The sequence below is a fragment of the Rhinopithecus bieti genome, unplaced genomic scaffold, assembly GCF_001698545.2.
Source record: "Rhinopithecus bieti isolate Rb0 unplaced genomic scaffold, ASM169854v2 scaffold_42380, whole genome shotgun sequence".
Lineage (NCBI taxonomy): Eukaryota > Metazoa > Chordata > Mammalia > Primates > Cercopithecidae > Rhinopithecus > Rhinopithecus bieti.
Window position 1 is genome coordinate 1,270,202 of NW_016818327.1, and position 14,366 is coordinate 1,284,567.

Below are 14,366 nucleotides of genomic sequence, written 5' to 3' on the forward strand. Positions count from 1 at the left end.
AAAAAAAAAAAAAAAAAAAAAAAAAAAAAAAAAAAAATGAGTGTGGCCCCTTCCTCTCTTTCTCTCAGGCTCTCTTGCCCTTTTGCCTTCCACCATAAGCTAACACGGCATGAGGCCCTTGCCAGAAAGCTGATTCCTTGATATAGGACTTCCCAGCCTACAGAACTATGAGCCAAACAAATTTATTTTATCTGTAAATTACCCTGTCTCAAGTATTCTGTGATAGCAGCAGAAAACAGACTAAGACAATCTCCAGCTGCTTGCTTGACACCTCCATATGCATGACCAAAATCAGATTCATGTTATTCTCTACAAAACCAAATTCCTGTAATATTCCCAGTGATCTGACCCTAATATAATCTTTCAAGCTTCTCATCATGAAGCTCACTGCCTATTAATTTCTTTTCCACTTACACAGAACAACATAGTTTTTCTGCCTCTGATGTTGCACACACTGCTACAGCTCTTTAGCATCTATTTCCTCCATTTTCCTCTTATGAAACCCCCACCAATCCTTCAAGGCCTAATGAATGTCACTTTCTCCATAAATTTCTTCCCATTTTTTCTGTCTTAGACTAGGCTGTCACATAAGTGGAGGGTTTGTATTCCTGTTAGAGTTTTTATAGCTTTTAATTTATACTGTACTGTCTTTCAGAGTTTTGAACATTTTAAAATTACTAAATGTATATTACATTTGCTGTGTGCCTATTGTATGCCTAAATTTTTATGTATGTTAACATTAATACAGTCGTTTCTTCAACCAATGTTAATTAAATGATTAATTGTAATTGGCTTATATTAAGTATCTTTGGGATATGACAATGAACAAGATAGACAAGGCTCCTACTCTGTGAACCTTATGGAGGTGGTAATTTTATATAGACATAAGTGCTGTGAGGAGAGTTGAACAAGATAATGTGGTAATGGCTGGGGGCTGTTTTTGCTAAATGGTCAGGGAAGGCTTATGTGAGGAGGCATGACAGAGCCAGCCAGGTGTGACTTCATATGCAAACACTCATAAGATCAGAATGAGTTATGCATATTTCAGGAACAAAGGGTCACCAATATGACTAGAAAGATATGGCCAAGAGATCAAGTGGTTGGACACAAGAGGGAAAGAGAGAGAGAGAGGGCGAGGGAGAGGGAGAGGAGCCAGATCATGTAGAATCTTGAAGGCTATGTTGAAACGACTGGATTTCATTTTAAATGAGTTAAGAAATCATTGGAGGAGGATTTTGAGCAAGGAAATGAGACGATCTATTGTATGCATTTAAAATGTCATTCTGGTTCTTGTGTTGAGAATAACTGGGACTCAGATTGAAGTGAGCATTCTTCAAACTTGCTAAAATATTGAATGTAGGCATGAGGGTAAGAAAGTAATCAAGTATAAGTCTTCTGTTTCTGTGTTGAGAAATTGGGTGAAAGATCCTGCTATTTCATAAGTCGGGGAAAGCCGGGGAAATTTTTTTTCTTTTTTCATTAAGGAAAGGGAGGCCAAGAGTTCCATATTGGACTTATTAAGTCTAGGACATATTAGACATTTATAATCCTTGCAAAAGTCTTACAAGATTGATATTATTGTCATTTCATTTTACAAGCAAGGGAACGAATATTCAGGAATGTATTAAGTCTTGTCATCCTGAGAAGTGAAACTAGAATCCTTTCTTGTGTCTTTCTAGTATCATAGTACCTGATGCTATGGTCTTGAATGTTTGTGTCACTCTGAAATGTCTATGATGAAATCCTGACCACCAAGGTAATATATGAGAAAGTGGGGCCTTTGGAAGGTGATTAGGTCATGAGGGTGGAGCATTCCATGGGCGTGATTAGTGCCCTTAAAAAGGAGGAATGAGGGAGCTTGGTTACTCTTTCCTCTGTGTAAGGACACAGTGAGAAGACACCATCTATTAACCTGAAAGTGGGTCCTCACTAGACACTGAACCTGCTGGAATCTTGATTTGAATTTCCCAGCCTCCAGAACTGTGAGAAATAAATTCCTTTTGTTTATGAACTACCCAGTTTATAGTGTTTTGTTATAACAGCCAAAACAGTCCGAAATACCTGAGGGGCTTTAAAAGTGCCCTATTGCTTCCCTATAAGGTATCCAATAGATTTGATTTCCCTTCCTTGAGGGCAGAGGTTACTCAGTAGGATTCTCCAAATCATTTAACATCACCTATGTAAAACATGTTTCTGTAAAAGCAAATCATCCAAAATGTTTTACAGTTTAAATCTTACGTATACGCATTACATTGGAAACTTTGAAAGTGGAGTCGCTTTCCTCTGACTTGAGGAATATAGTCTTCCTAAGAGGCATCCTTCCATATCCTCAACAAAGAATGTAAACTGGGACAGTGGGAAGAGTACCTTTCATCTTTATACTTAAGTACCTGAGAACTGCTTTATTGTGTACCTCGGCTTCGGCTTCGAAGAAAAAGCTAAGCTGTTATGTTGGTGAGCAAAATAAAAGAACTAAAACAAGTAGGCAGACTTCACAAACATGTAAATTACAAAATACAAGCCTACCTTAACAATCTCCACATCATGTGCTGAAATTCATTTTTATTGTGACTATCTTAAAAGCTATGATTTTATTAATAATTTAAGTGACTGTGATAAAGATGGTCTAAGTATATGTCACTTTTTAAAAAACAGACATTTGTGTCTTACTAAAAGCCTTTATGAATTATATAGTAACCTTCCTGATTCTAATAGCTAGAATCTTCCTATTCATTAGCTCCATGAAACATTCATACTAGTCTCTGCCTAGGGAGTGATTGTTCACTCTACTCAGAGAGCTTCCATTTATATTAATGTGTGTATGCATAACAATAATAACCCTTTAGTTCTCTTAAACTTTCTAATAGTTGCTATGTTGTACCGCAGAAATAGCCATGTTTTTTTGAGTACATTTCTTATTTCAGTTGATTCAATCTGCCTTTTCTTTTTCTAAAACTATTAAGCTGGATATAGAGCTTTGATCTTTTTCAGCATTCTGCTTGAGTGAACCTTGTATGGAGCAAAATGATGCTTGCACAACTGTAGGAAAGATGAAGTGCATATGGCAAACTATTTTCTCAGACAACTGGACACTTTGAGTCAATCCAGTTCAGTGATTAAGGCAGTGATTAAGAGTACAGGATCTGGAGTCCCACTGTCTGGGTTCAAATCCCAGATATACCAGTTATTAGCTCTCTGAGTCTGGTCTTCATCTGCAAAGTAAGCATAATAGTAGTATCTCCTTCAGAGACTCTTTGAAGATTTAACCAGTAAATACACCTTTGTTTTTCTTCCAGTTGTTTCTGGAGTTTGACCACAAATATGTAACATGTATTTAATTTCCATTTTACCAACTATTTAATATTTTTCTCCTTAAAGCAATTGCCATTTAGCAGAGAAAAAAATATCAGAGTTCATGGCCTGGTTGTGGAAATGAGTAAAGAGAAGGTAGAGCTAATTCAGACCTATGCATCAATAATATGCCTCACAAAAGTCAAAACATATATAAACTTCAATAGAAGATTGTTTAAAGATGTGAGAGTTGTCAACCATAACATGTTTGGCATCTGAGAGATAATGTTTGAGTAGTTGAAACAGTGCTTTCTCAACTGAATTGCCTCTGCCTAATTATGTACTGGGAAACCAAGCAGAATTTGAATTAATATGTTTTTTAAGAAATTGTAAGGCAGAAAATGAATCCATGCACTATTCCACTGGTCTGGAAGCACAACTATTTAGGGATCATCATATGTTGAGCATTCTATGGGTTACTAAATATAGTAACAGCCTTATGATTATTTTTCAATACTTACCAAGATCTGGCTCCTGAGCTACCAAGAAAAACACTTTGTAGAATCATGAATAATAATAGAGAACAATACCATGCTTAGTATTTCCTTTCTCTGTAATTCTCTTCTGCCAGCTATCTGCATTTCTATGTCCACTGTCAATTTACAGACAGGCTGTCAGGGACCACAATACAGAAAAAGAATATACCATCCCCCTGCCCTAAACTCTATCCCATTGTTTAGATTTACTTTTCTTTATAGCTCTGAAAATCACTAGACATATTTTAAATTTGTTCATAATATTTGATACTGTTATTTGGTCACCATATATCCCCAGTTATTGGTAAAGAGTCAGTGCTAAATAAATATCTGTTAAGTAAATGACTTAATTTATCTCCACATTCAAATATTATATATGTGATATATATGACAATGTTCCCTTTGCACATTCTGAGGAACCATGAAAATGACTGTGCAAACTGAATCCAGGCAAAGCAGTCTTAATAATTGATGCCAAAAAATTATGTCTATGCATGACCTTTCAAACGTTTTGTTTAAATATTTAAAACTTCTTACTGTCGGTTATGAATGTACAGGTATGTCAAAAAATAGTAAAACTAACATTTATTTAGTACACTATAATCAAAAACAGCAGAAACTTGAACATTAAAATGCTTTATTTCTTTGTAAAACATTTATCAAGAATAGTTTGATCAGCGCGTACTTTCTTCTCATTGTGAAATTTACAATAGGGAGGAAACATCTTTTACACTTTTACACTTTGTCACTCTCCTTTTCAAGTTTAAATTAGCTTCCAGTATTGTATGCTTTGTGCTTTCAATGTCATGACACTTCTAAGAATTCTTTTAATTCTTCATTCTTTTCATCACAACCACTTTGCTCATTTATGCTGATGAAGTCACCTTTACTGAGTCCCTCTGGCTGTCTATCTAGAGCTTGTAGAGCTGTGGCAGATGTAGGAGCCCAGGGAACATTTCCCCTTTGCCCTCTGATCATTTGCTGGAAAATCTACTGACAAAAGGCAGATTACTTGGAGAAAAGGCATACATATGTATTAATGTGCACATGGGGGACAACCACAGAGTGATTACCCCAAACCCTCCTAGGGGCTCAGAGCATGGTCAACAACAGATTATGGTGGTAAATCCCATCACATTGGAAAGACAGGTTATGGAAGTGGGGAGACGAGGAAGGCTGGCTAGCAAAGGGGGTCTTGCTATATAGGTGAAATCTCAGAGCTAGAAACCCTCAGAGAGAATAGATGGTAATGTTTTTTCAGATCTTTAAAGGTGTCAGACTCTAGGTTCATCTTTCCTAGGCCCAGACAAGGGAAAGCTTCAGAGAAAACCTGGCTGCATCAATGCACATTCTCTACAAATGCAAACGTCCCCATTAAGAGACAGCTTTGCAGGAGTACTTCTGTTTGCAAGCCATCTGAACAGTCATCTCAAAATATCTTTAAAAATTATATTTTGAACTGGGCGCAGTGGCTCATGCATGTAATACCAGCACTTTGGGAGGCCAAAGCAGGTGAATCACTAGGTCAAGAGATCAAGACCATCCTGGCTAACGTGGTGAAACCCTATCTGTACTAAACATACAAAAATTAGTTGGGCATGGTGGCATGTGCCTGTAGTCCCAGCTACTAGGGAGGCTGAGGCAGGAGAATTGCTTAAACCCATGAGGCGGAGGTTGCAGTGAGCCGAGATTGTGCCACTGCACTCTAGTCTGGTGACACAGCAGGACTACGTCACAAAAAACAAACAAACAAACAAAACTATATTTTGGGGTGAAATATTTTTATTTCTTTCACAGAGTTACCTCTCTACAGTGAGCTATTTTAACTCCATTTATGTTTAATTTGTATCTTGCAAAGTTACTTGCACAGTGCTGTATGCTACATAGGTATTACCCAGGTTTTCTTTGTTAGGAATCATAAATTCCTCTTCAAAAGGTTTAATTGTATAATGTTCTTGCCCTTTGTTCAAAAGCCCAACCCCCTTGTACTCTTTGTTTCCAGCTTGCAAACAACTCTTCCGCTCTAGTTGCGCCCTGACATGCCCAGACATGTCCAGACATGCCTTGTATTCTAATGGATGGACCACTCCTACCCCCTCCTCCTCTTACAGACTGCGCATTTACTCTATTTAGAAAAGTTTAAGTCTTAGCCAGTTGGGATCAGTTTACATTGGACGGTCCAACCCTATATAAGGGAAGGACACAGGGATAGGAACTGCATTAGGGATAAAAATCGCTTCTCTCCTTTGTTCAGTATGCTCTTGCGATCGTGACTGACACAGGCAGCACCCTTCTGCAGAAGCAAATTGCCTTGCTGAGAAAAATTTTGTGTAAGTGCTGGTTCTTCCTTGCGGCACTGAGCATTTGTTTTCAACAAGCCTGGGGCTTGTCTGGGATTCCCATTCTCCTCCAGGGAAGTGTCTCTGATCACCTCTTATGGAGAGATGTGTCCCACTGCCTCATTGTGGTGGCCTTAGGGGTAAGGAATTGAGACCCACCCAGCATGACAAATAAACACGGACCCTCAGCAACGTGGGAAGAAAAAGCCTACAAATACCATGGTGACCAGGTAACTCTGTGCACAGACCAAGGTAAGAAAAACTGCAGGGGCAATGAAGTATTTCCTTGGTGGTTAGGACATTCTGGAGGTTGAAAGTGTGTGAATGAGATGCACAATTGAGTGCTAAGTGAGTGTGGAGTCCTGATCTGTGGTTCCATGGTCACCTCATAAGGCTTATGGTAGCTAGCCTGTCAGGGGTTTCTACCAACCCACCAATGTTAAGAGGGACCTAAATTCCCCCTGCAGAAGTGGCCAGAGACAGAAAAAGTGAAAGCATAAGAGTGCAAGAAACCTCCAGGAGGAGGGGTTGAACCTCTAGAGCAGAGTGCAAGAAACTTCCAGCAGGGGCCAGGGATGAGCCTCTAGAGCCAAGGCAGCAAGAAATCTCTAGTAAGAGAGGTTGAGCCACACACACTTGGGACACTCAGGGAAACACCTAAAAACTTCCAGGATGGGAAATACCTCAAGTAAGATGGGGGATAAAAAGGAAAAGACAGACAATATAATCCCCTCAGATAGCCCTCTAGGTTTCATGTTAAAATATTGGAAGGATAATGAAAGAACGAAACATAAAAAAAAAAAAAAAGTAGCAAATGATAAGTTATTACTGTTTTATTTGGACTAAAGAACCTATCCTCAAACCCTCAGTCTTCTGGCCCAAGTTTAGGTCTAGTGAGGATTGGATTTGTCAACTTTTAATAGAATATGTCAATAACAAAGGTCCTATCTCCCAGGAGGAACTAGACTAGGCCCTGTGTTGGCAGCAGAGGCCTCTTCTTCTCTATTCCTTAAAAACTACGAAAGACAAGCAAGGAACTCCTTCCCCTGAGGAAATTAAGATCCCTAATCTGTAACCGTCCATTAGCACATGGGACCCTTTATACCACCTTCCTCCAAAAGCATCTGCTCCCACCACTGCCACCTCTAACCTCCCTCCCCTTCAAGCAAATGCTGCTGCCCCTAGTCCTTACCAGCTCACTCTGTTCTCCACCTCCTATCCCTGACTCTTAGAGTTATCCCCAGCCTGAATACCCTCCCTTAGGAAGGCTTCAACATGAGATAGAACAATGTAAGAAGGATATTCAAAACTTCCCTTTCCCCTCTACCTCCAGAGGATTGACCACCAACCTTTTTTCCTTAAGGGAAGTGTCTCTAGGAGGAGGGGGCATTGGCTTTGTGAATGCCCATTTAATCAGCTCAGAAGTTAGAAACCTAAAAAGGGAGCTTAGACCACTCTTAGATGATCCCTATGGCATGGCAGATCAAATCGATCAATTTCTGGGACCCCAGTTACATACTTGGGCTGAGTTAATGTCCATCTTAAGCATCCACTTTTTGGGAGAGGAAAGAAGCATGATCCACAAGGCTGCTATGATGGTTTGGGAATGTGAACACCTCCCAACCCCTGCCTGGGTCATAACGTCTCTGCAGCTGAACAAAAGTTCCTGGCCCAAGATCCTCAATGGGATAACAATAATGCAGTCCATCAAGGAGATGTAAGGGATCTCAGAGTTATGATAATTAAAGGGATTCAGGAATCAGTTCCTCTAACTCAAAATATTACCAAAGCTTTTAACATACAACAGGGAAAGGATGAAGGACCTGTGGAATTCTTAGAAAGGCTTAAGGAGCAAATGAGGAAATATGCTGGGTTAGACTTAGAAGACCCCTTTGGACAAGGGATGTTAAAGTTCCATTTTGTTACTAATAGTTGGCTGGACATTATAAAAAAATTACAAAAGATAGAAAATTGGAAAGACCATCCCAGAGAAGAGCTTTTAAGAGAGGCCCAAAATGTATATGTACAGAGGGACAAGGAAAAGCAAAGGCAAAAAGCAAGAATTATGTTTTCTGCCATGCAACAGAGAACTCTCCAGCAGAGATCCCAGGGAAATAGAGCTTGTAAATCTTTTCAGTATCTGGCTGTTAGACCCTACATGGAAACAAAGGGATCAAACCAGAGGGTCAAGGAATGAAAAAAGGAAAAAGGGCAAAATGGGCATTTCAAATGTGAGAAAATAGGTCACTTCAAAAGATAATGCCTCAAATGGGCAAAGCAAAGTAAGGTCACTCGTGGCCTTTGAGGAAGAATAGGGGGGTCAGGTGCTTTGTCTCTTTTATTTCAGATCCCACCCAGAGCCCTTCATAAATTTAGAGGTGGGACTTAAATCTGAATTTATTACCTTTTTAATCTACTCAGGGGCAACTTGCTCCTCTGTCTGTTGTTATTCCCCATCTGGTGTAACTTGTCCACAAGAACTTCTAATCTCAGGAGTAAAAGAAGGATTTAGAGCAAAAATCTTAGAAGAAACAAAGGTCAAATATCAGAATCGCTCCACTAATATTAAATTCCTGTTAATTCCAGAGACAGGAACAAACTTATTAGGGAGGGATTTAATGCTAAAATTAGGCTTAGGACTCTGTGTTAGCCAGGTAAAATTTCTTACCTCTCTAAACTGACTCACCACCATAGATGAAGACTATATCCATCCTGATATCCAGTCAAAAGAAGGAAATTGGGGAAAATTAAAAGTTCCTCCAGTTAAGATCAAATTAAAAACCCCTGGGGAAATAGTAAAAAGAAAGCAATACCCTAGTCCTCTAAAAGCAAGAATAGGTTTAAAACCCATAGCTGAAAGTCTTATCCATGATGGACTTCTTGAGCCCTGTATATCTCCTTATTTTGCCTGTAAAGAAGCCAGACGGGTCATACCAGCTAGTACAGGATCTCAGGGCTATTAATCAAATAGTTCAAACTACTTACCCTGTTGTCCCCAGTCCTTACACTAACCTGGAGATCAAGTCCTTGTCAAGAGCTGGAAAGAGGCAAAGCTGAAGCCCACTTGGGAAGGACCTTATCTAGTGCTCCTGACAACTGTAATGGCAGTTCGAGCCACTGAGAAGGGATGGACCCATCACACCCGAGTCAAAAAGGCATCACCCTCTCCAGAGTCATGGACCACCATTCCAGGACCCACCCTAACCAGAGTAATGTTAAAAAGAAAAGTTTTATCTGTCTCTTCCTCCTTTTCCTCTTCTCCCCAGCTACCTCACCCCTTATTATTAATATAACTAGGTCTAGTTCACCTGAAACCATTACCTTTGATGCTTGTCTTGCTATGTTCTGTGGAGATCTTCAAAGCCAAAGAAAGCTAGCCTCTTCAGAAAAGTACCTTTGTCCTTCCAGGATAAATGAAAGTGCCTATAAGAGTGACTCTTACACCAAAGAGCACAGAGCAGTCAATGGAAGTTCTTTTTTGGTTGGGGAGATGTGGTCTGGACTACCAAGTATCGAGGCTGTACCTCCCCAGGAGGAGGTTGCACTAACCTAAAACCTTGCATCCACTTTACCAGAAAGACTACTCCCTCTAATTGTCAACTCCAACAATGTAACCACCTGCAAATTTCTACCACTGTCCCCTCCTTTACCGACACTAACCCCACTTTAGGTCGCTTCTATGGCCTAGGAGCTGATATTCCTGGAATAGACCTTATAGGATCCTTTGAGATCTACTTCATTGCTCCTCCACCCCCTTCCCTTTCTCCTCCTTCTAAACCTTCTCCCAGTCATATAGTTGTTCTTTCCATACCCAGTGATGAAACTACAGTAGACATTGTAGAAGTTAAAGATTTAAAACAAACTTTGGCCATTGAAATGAGATTCCAAGATGCGAATGCCTGACTGGCATGGATTAAATATTCTGTTCACACGTTAAACAAACTTGTGCAGCAGGCAGGCCAGAGGCCCAAATAGTCCCCTTCCCACTTGGATGGTCTTCTGACCGACTGGGCATGAGCTGCATGGTGAGTCTCTTTCAAAACCCTCCAGCCTGGGGCAATGAGGCGTGCAAGACTCTAGTTAAGTGCTCTATGCGTCAGCCACTGAGGGCCATCTGGCCTCCAGCTTCTGATATTAATTTTTCCTTGTGTCTCTCATGGCAGGGGGAAAGATTATCGTCCCTTGGAGACCTGAAAAAGTACAGTGAAACCAAGCCTTTTCAAGAGCTTACCAGTCAGACTGCCCTTGTTTATTCCCAAGAAGATGTATGGTGGTATTGTGGTGTGCTACTATTGGATACTCTGCCAAGTAACTGGAGTGGCACTTGTGCTCTGGTCCAATTGGCCATCCCTTTCACACTGGCATTCCATCAACATAACAAGAAGGAGAATCAGACAAAAAGAAGTGCTCCTCATGGTCTTTTGACCCTCACATTTATATGGATGCTATTGGGGTCCCACGAGGGATACCAGATGAATTTAAAGCTCAAAATCAAATAGCTGCAGGATTTGAATCAGCACTGTTCTGGTGATCAACTATAAACAAAATTGTAAACTGGATAAATTACCTCTATTATAATCAATAGCAGTTTGTCAATTACACAAGAGACACAATCAAAGGAATAGTTAAAAAATTGGGCCCCACCAGCCAAATGGTCTGGGAAAATAGAATAGCCCTTGACATAGTGTTAGCAGAAAAAGGTGGAGTCTGTGTTGTGATTGGAGTCCAATGCTGTACTTTTATCCCTAACAACACAGCCCCCAATGGAACAATTGCAAAGGCCTTACAATGGCTTACCTCCTTATCAAATGAGTTAGCCAAAAATTTCAGAATAACTGACCTCTTCATGAGTCTCATGGAAAGGTGGTTCGGTAAAGGGAAAGGGCTTATGTCCGCAATATCAACCTCTTGCAATTGTCATAAGTGTAGTCATTTTTGTAGGATGCTGCATCATACCCTGTATCCATGGGTTAATGTCAAGACTTACAGAAACAGCTCTCACAAAACCCTCCCCTATCCCTCCTTCTCCATAGTCAGATAAGCTCTTGTTCCTAAATGATCAAGAAGAGCAGCAAAGCCAAATCATGCTAAAAAATTTTGAAGAGGAAGAATTGTCAAAAGGCAAAGGGGGAAATTGTTAGCAATGATAAATTCCTCTTCAAAAGGTTTAATTGTATAATGTTCTTGTCCTTTGTTCAAAAGTCCAACCTCCTTGCACTCTCTTGTTTCCAGCCTGTGAACAACTAGTCTCCTGCTCTAGTTGCACCCTGACATGCCCAGACATATCCAGACATGCCTTGTATTCCACCAGATGGACCACTCCTACCCTCTCCTCCTCTTACACATCGCATGTTTACCCTATTTAGAAAAATTTAAGTTTTAGCCAGTCAGGATCAGTTTAGATTGTGCAGTCCAACCCTAGCCAATAAGGGAAGGACACAGGGACAGGAACTGCATTAGGGATAAAAACCCCATCTCTTTTTTGTTTGGCGTGCTCTTGTGATCGTGACTGATGCAGGCAGCACCCCTCGCAGAAGTAAATTGCCTTACTGAGAAAACTTTTTGTCTGAGTGGTGGTTCCTCCTTGTGGCACCCAGCATTTGTTCCTAACACCTTCCTGCCATAATGCTGAAATGTTTTCAATCACATGCTTTATGCCACATTTCTCCAAAAAATCAGTTAAAGAAGTTGCATGATTTCCAGCTGTAGTATCAACAGCCTGTCTTCAAGTTCATATAAGAAATGAGCCTTTAAAAGTTAAAATAACTCTCTTGGCCCATTGGATGGATAATGCAGTTGTGTTGGCGCTAAAAAGCAAATTTTTACATTCCTAAGTCACCAGGAGAATGAGGGTAACAGTAGTCGTGCTTTAAAAGTTAAACTACTTTGCCTACAGTATCACTCTACTGCTGGGAAACCAGGAGGCAACACAACTCCTTGTTCTGCTTTCTGTGAGTGAACTGAATAACAGATGTGCAGTAACCAATCACTGACAGACTTTTAAAGAGATGATGTGAAGGTCACTGATCATGATTGGTTGCATCTGTTATTTACATAATGATTTGCGGACCAACATGCTAGCAGCAAAGTTCGTACTTCCTGAAACATGGTCATGGAGATTCCAAAGAACACCTCACTGGTTGTGTCATATACAAGAAAATTTTGAATTATTTCCACAATTAAGACACTGACTCCTAATCAAGTGTGTTAATCATGTAAGGGATGTTAACAACCTGATATTGTTTGGTTTGAACAGCACCACAGTCTTAATTGTGAGAGTAAAATGGGCTGTAGCACCCCCAGAAGCCTATGTGTAATACTTGGTAGGTTCTGAAAATGTGTGAAATTTGTATTTACACAGAGAAAAGCAATTTATAAAGTGTAGGAATAGAAAATATAAATTTAGGAAAATGATAAGAGCAAAAGAAGCAGAAAAAGAAATTAGGGTAAAGGAGATATTCAGTCAAGTGTCTCAGTAAGAAACTAGAATTTGCCTGGACTGCATTCTTTAGCTAATTCAAGGAATTTATGGACACAGGAACCAGGAAGCAGAGAGTGAGTCATCAGCTCCTGGCATCAGGAGACTGCCTGGTGGAACAGTTTTAGCCTAAAGGAGAAGGTTCTACTAGATTTCCATTTAAAAGAACCTTGTTTGTAAGGACTGCATTTAGATAAACATCCAGTGGACCTGGGGGGATTGAAGCCAGGTGTAACTATAACCCCTGTGCTCCTACTGCCCGGGAGAGCAATCAGTATTGGCTGCCATAGTCTGATGCTGTGAAGTGGGAAGTCCACACTGAGACCGAGAAAAGAAGTGGGGCCCTGAGTACCTGTGTTACCAAAAAGGGGTCCAGACCCATGTCTCAAGAGAGGGTTCTCACCCAAGAAAGAATTTTAGGTGAATCCATAAAGTGAAAGCAAGTTTGTTAAGAAAGTAATGGAATAAAAGAATGGCTATTTCATAGGAGGACTGCATGTTGCCCATTTTTATGGTTATTTCTTGACTATATGCTAAACCACGGGTGGATTGTTTATGCATCCCCTTTTTAGACCATCTAGGGTAACTTCCTTACATTGCTGTGGCATTTGTAAACTGTCATGGCACTGGTGGGAGTGTAGTAGTGAGGAGGACCAGAGATCACTTTTGTTGCCATCTTGGTTTTGGTGGGTTTTGACCAGCTTCTTTACTGCAACCTGTTTTATCAGCAAGGTCTTTATAATCTGTATCTTGTGCCGACCTCCTATCTCATCCTGTGACTTAGAGTGCCTAGCCATCTGGGAATGCAGCCCAGGAGGTCTTGACCTTATTTTACTCAGTTCCTATTAAAGATGGAGTTGCTCTGGTTAAAAGGCCTCTACAGCTGGAAACTTTTTATCATGAAAAGAAGCAACATATTTTATTTTCCTTATAAAGGTGCACACAGCCACTTAGCTCCACTTAACCCCAGCCAGACACCCACACCACCATCCGCTGCTGCTTTCTCATCAAGATTTCTCCTTATCAACACTGCTTGTAAGCACAGGTTTCTAGGCTCACATCAGGCACTGAATTCCTCGGACTCTTGCCTCCTCTCCATTCACATTCACCAACAAGAATCTTTGGGTCCCTGCACCAGGCTGTCTATATTATACAGCTTTGCTTTCCGAGTTGGTGAAAGAAAGTCTTACTTCCTAGATCCAAGACCCGACACACCTGAATACTCATTTCTTTCTTTTTCCCTGGAGAGAACAGTGTTCATTATTGAAGTGGCTACGTTGCCTGGGGTATATACGCTGCGGTTCATCATCGTGTGCCACAAAAATTTAGGACACAGACACACAGGAGTAGTTTAGGAGCAGAGGTTTAATAGGCAGAAGAGAAAAGAAAGAGAAACAGTTCTCTATAGGGAAAGGGATCTCTGAGTGGAAAGGACCGGCTGGTGACAAATGCACTGGATTACATAGTCCAGTTTGGGGAGGTGGTGTCTGATTTTCATAGGGCTCACAGATTGGTTCAATCAGGTATGACGTTTACATAGTGCCTAAAGAAGGCTGGTGGCCCCACCCTAATCCTATTATGCAAATGAATTCTCCTTGGCCGGTGCCATCTTGTCTGCTCTTTACTATACGAATGGCTGGCAGAGAAGGGAAGATGGTGCTGCCATCTTAAACATGTCTAGCTCCTAGTTCCTGTCAGCATTCACCCCTGCAAGCTCCCAGC